This window comes from Danio rerio, chromosome 2 (assembly GCF_052040795.2).
Source record: "Danio rerio strain M-AB ecotype USA chromosome 2, GRCz13ab, whole genome shotgun sequence".
NCBI classification, from domain to species: Eukaryota; Metazoa; Chordata; class Actinopteri; order Cypriniformes; family Danionidae; genus Danio; species Danio rerio.
In genome coordinates, this window is record NC_141022.1 from 23559703 (window position 1) to 23565068 (window position 5366).

The 5366-nt window shown below is 31.4% G+C and overlaps 1 long non-coding RNA gene across 2 annotated transcripts; it reads left to right on the top strand.

Annotated features, from left to right (window-relative positions):
• The first annotated feature begins 912 nt into the window (after positions 1-912).
• Positions 913-3677, top strand: LOC137487801 (uncharacterized). 2 transcript variants are annotated; one of them, XR_015941935.1, is made up of 7 exons: positions 913-957; positions 1519-1591; positions 2550-2607; positions 2697-2790; positions 2915-3072; positions 3168-3263; positions 3438-3677. It is a non-coding gene; the product is annotated as an uncharacterized LOC137487801 (long non-coding RNA). The 2 variants fall into 2 exon arrangements; XR_015941936.1 differs by lacking the exon at positions 1519-1591.
• The last annotated feature ends 1689 nt before the right edge of the window (positions 3678-5366 follow it).

Here is a 5366-nt window from a genome sequence, read left to right on the forward strand (position 1 = left end):
CCTTCTTAATAAATGTTCTGTTCTGATGTCAAGTCCAAAAAATATAACTGAGAAAGCACCAACCAGAGGTTGCATTTTATGATGTCATCATGTAGACTTCTTAAAGTATTTAAAAAATACAAAAATTTAAGACACTAAAGTATTTTGATACAAAATATTATTCAATTTTCATAAAGCTTATCAAATAAAAATGACAAAATACTAATTTGCATTTGATATTTGTATTTGAAATACATGTATCATAAATACTGCCCATAGTACTATATGCAATATCAAAGGTGGAATCAGTCAAAGGTTAAAATTGTTAGTTGTTTTGGGCAAAAAAAAAAAAAAAAACATAGAAAAATACATATTATTTAAAGAAAAAAAGCATAAAAAAAAGCATGGTCCCTAATTTTTGTAAGTTTTATACAGTACATACAGCATGGCAATATCTTAAACTTAAAAACATTGCATTGCTTTTCAACACAATTTAGAGTAAATTCCAAAATTGGAAATTACAAATTTAATCCAGGGGCTGAATTTGTACATAGTACCTGTTGAAGCAATAATTGTTTAGAATCCCAAATTATTAACATCACAATGGGAAATAAATGTCCAAAAGCTGTCATTGAAGCGGTGTCTTTTCAAAACTTTTGTACACTGTAAACCCTAATGCTGTAACTAATTAATTGAATTGAGTTCTATTAACTTAAATCATTAAAATTCGTTTATCTTAATTAACCTTGATGAGTATTTAGAACTTTTTCTTATTTTTGAGTTTGAAAAAATGTAATCTTTCAAGTAAGGTGAACAATTCTGCTGGGTTTAATTTATACAAAATGTCTCTTTAAAGTTTCATTAACTCAAAATCTGTCAGCCCAATGATTTTGCGTCTGACGTCATCCAGGTTCACGTACGTGCTCATGCTTCATTCGTTTTTTTCAAGATGGCGGATCGGCCTCGCTTCACACTACAGTAAGTAAAATATTTACAAATCCAAGAAATATTAAATGTATGTTTTAATTAATATAATCACAGTAACAGTTCAATGTAATGTAGAGTTAATCAGGGTGCGTTTACATGTCGTACATTACAGAAAACATGTTTAGCCTCACTTGTTGCTAACTAACGTTAACATTACTGTTTAAAAAGTTAGAATCAGTGCAACGTTAGCGTTAGTTGTAATGTGTTAACTCTGAATTTTAACAGAGTGTGATAAAGACAAAAATATTTAAAATCGGCAGATTACATTTTTCAAAAAAATTTAAATCTTGGCGCGAGTATGCCTTTTCTCAGCCTGTGCTGAAGTTGTCATGGAGACGCGCGCTCTCACAACCGCATGTCATGGCGCTGCGCTGAACTCCATCCAGTATGTGAATGTGGTATTATCTTCGCGATCTGTAGGCACTTCGGAAACGAAAGGCGCAAGAAACGTAACGTTAATCATAACTCAAATGATCTCCGCCTAAACACTTAACGGTATTTTCTGATGACGCGCAAAAACGTAGTCTCAAAACTTAACTCTGTCACACGCAGCTTGTTGCTTGCTGATCCATGTATGAGGATAGCCTGACGGAGAACATTTAAGCTGCGCTCCTCACCTGAGCAGGTACAGCGCAGAGCTTCATTTTACACTACCACATTGAGGTAAAGTTGGTTTTATATTCATACATTCATTTAGTAACAACTTGTGACTCGCTCCATAAATTGTTTACCATGGTACTATGTCTATTCGTTCTGAAATCACATGCAAGTATGACATGAAAACAACATTACACTAAATGCACTATTTTTTTTTGACTGAACAATGTTGTACTTTGAAAGTCATTGGCTGCTAATATGATTTCACAATTAAGAATATGCAAAAATTACCTTTCTGAAATTATATTATTAAGGAGAAAGTCTGAATGTGTAAATATAAAACTAACTTTACCTCAATCACCAGCACTGATCAACACTTAATATTTCCTCGCGCTTAAGACGACATCTCTGCATATCAATGATTACCTGATTAATGCGATCAGTTAAGTATGTTTAAATGTCATTTAGGTCAAATGTATTTTAAAGGTATGATAAAAGTTTTTTTTTTTTTCAATCTATTTTTTAAAATGTCTACTCTGGAGAGAATATAAACAGCCTAAAAACAAAGTATGCATATCTATAACACATTAATACAAAATTATGTTATTAAATAAAATAATAACAAAACAAAATATTCAAGACGTGGTAAACAAGACATAGTTTTCTGATGTGCAAATTTTGTAGCTTAAAATATATTTATATCTTAAAAATATAAATATTTTAGTCTATATATTTTTACATCATTAGACAATAAGGTAAGTTTTGTTATTTCTAGCTTTTAAAATCAGGCCTTAAATTTCTTTGTCGTCCTATTCAGTTTTAGAAATTTCAATACTGTTTAAATTAAATCTGTGTTCATCGAATTAAAGCAACTAACATGATAATCAGCTCTATTGCTAACCGTTTTGGAGGTTAACGTTAGACATCAGGCAATTGTACTACTTCCACTCTCAGCTAAATGACACTGTGACTTTGTGTACATACAGAATTGAAGGTCAGGTGTTGCTGACTACAGATAGGTTCTTAAATGGAGGCATGTGAAAGGTGGGTAAAATATTTATTTTGTACTACTATGCCTGGCATATCCAGATAAAATAAATATTACAGTGTATTTATCAATGATACTTTTGCAGCAAGGAAAGTGAAACTTCAGCTAGACCTTGAGTTCAGTTTACAACATGAAGATCCTGCTTTCAACATCTGATCAACACCTGATTTTCATCTGAAGTAAAAAATAGATAAGTAAATGAAACATAATAATAATATTAATACATTTTTTTCTAGAATTGTATATTTTGTGGCGTGGGTTTGTTTTATGAAATTCTCTCTTGTTTCTTTTTGCTGTTTGCAGAGTACAAACATGTTACAAATGAGAATTTTCCCCACAAATTCTTTGCAAAACTGGACCACCACCTATTTCATTTGATGACAATTTCAAGGCAAACAGCATCCAAAACTGGCAAGACAGCAGATACCCTGGCTAATCTTTTAAAGGTTTATGATGAGCAGGTATGTTTGGGGTCACGTGTTAAAGTATACATTAAAACATAATTTGAATTATTATTATTTTTTTAATTTTTAAAAAATTGATTCTTGATTTCCAGGAACTGAATGATGTCAGTTCATGACGGACTACTGTTATCAGAGGTCTTTTGGTCTTGCTGCGTGAGCGTGACTTAAGATTCTTTAGGAACACCCTGGTAAGACTTCATTCATTCTTTTCACAATTAGGCATGTTTAATGAAAAGATGAAAGTTTTGAAAACTTTTACTTAATAACATATTTTTAATCAAGAATAGTTGATGAATCATATAATATTGGCTCAGTCATTTTGATACTGTCCTTACATTAATATCCTTGAATTATGTTTTTAGATTGATAATCCTGCTGACTGAAGATGCTTTATTGGCCCTGCATTCACTGAGGGTCTCTGTTGTCCTGAAGAATGAATTGGACACCACCCACAGCACACTTCCAGACCTTTCTTGTCTTGTATGGATTAATGTATGCTCTTCACATAATATATAGTAAAGGACTTTGAACTTGTGCAAAAAGTTTTGCTTGGCATGGATGATGGAAAATAAAAAGTCTCGTAGCATGGAAACCTTAAAGAATGAGTTGATGTAGAGCTTTTTTTTTTTTTTTAACTTAATAAAGACTGTCTCTGGGGTAGTAACTTCAAAACATTTATTTACCTTTAATTGGTAAGTATGCATTTTATTATATATAGGGATAGTTTGTCCAAATGTAAAATTCTGTCATTTACTAACTCTTCACTTGTCCCAAACCTGCTTGAATTTCTTGCTTCTGTTGAACACAAAAGTTAAGTAAAGCTGACAACATGTAACCACTGACTTTCTAATTGGAAAACAAATACTGTGGAAATCGGTGGTTACAGGTCTCAGCTTTTTTTTTTTTCAACAGAAGAAAGAAACTCAAACAGGTTTGGAATAAGTAAATGACAGAATCATAGTTCAACTAAGACTGAATATATATATATATATATATATATATATATATATATATATATATATATATATATATATATATATATATATATATATATATTGTAACGAGCGCACACATGCCACGTCGCCCTGGTCGCTAATTCAACCCAGCTGGACCATCATCAACACAGGATCGTTCACAGCTGGACGTCATCAAGTGGAGAGGCATATAAACCAAGCCCACGCAAGAGAAGATGAGCTTCATTCACCCAATGACTCCATGCGCTAACGCTTGTCTCTCTGTCTCTCCACAGCAGACTCCAGCTCATGACGATCCCACATCCGACTACTCACTGTCCTTCACTTACTTCCTGGAGCACCAGAGCACCTCACCTTGAAGAAGAGCACCGTTTACACCCCATTCATGTTGTAAATAAAGCACCCTCCGGGGACTTGTCTGTAAACTTATCCAACTGTGTCGCTGTTTTCCCTCTGCCTCGCTACAATATATATATATATATATATATATATATATATATATATATATATATATATATATATATATATATATATATATAATCTGCTCTCCGTTAAACAGAAATTGGGGGAAAAATAAATGGGGGCGAATAATTCTGACTTCAACTATATATAAATATATATATATATATATACACTTTCTGTGTAGTTTACACTAAACGAGTCACTTCACAGAATGTGCACTTATTATTTTTTTTTTACGAATGCCTTAAGAGTAAGTTTTACACTTATTAATGTATTATTAAATTTTATCAAACTTATAGTTGTTTTTTCTTGAGGCTCTTATGTCTGATATCATATTTACATTGTGGGTAATTTTTATTATTTCAGAGTAGTGTTCATTTTCAATCTCTTTATGTCTAATAGTTTTTATCGTTTTAAGACATTTGTAATTGCATAGGAGACAAATTTGAAAGTACTGTTGGACATTTTTTCTTTAACAATAAATGTCTAAAATGGTATTGTCTGTGTGTTTTAAATTACAGATTTATTTTGACATTTATGGGGTTTAAAGATTAAAATAATGGCTAATTTTATTTGTGAAACTGACGATGGAGAAGTTAATTTTAAAAAATGCTATCAAAATGTATGAGCTGGGTGACAAAGTATGTAAAGGTGAGATAAATAATTAAAAATAAGTTAATTGCTATTAAAATGTATGAGCTGGGTGATTTAAGTATTTAAAGTTGAAAGAAATTAAAGCAATTAAGTTAATTGGTATTAAAATGTATGAGCTGGGTGACTAAGTATTTAAAGTTTGGAAAAATTAAAACAATTAAGTTAATTGCAATTAAAACGTATAAGCTGAGTAACTTGGGT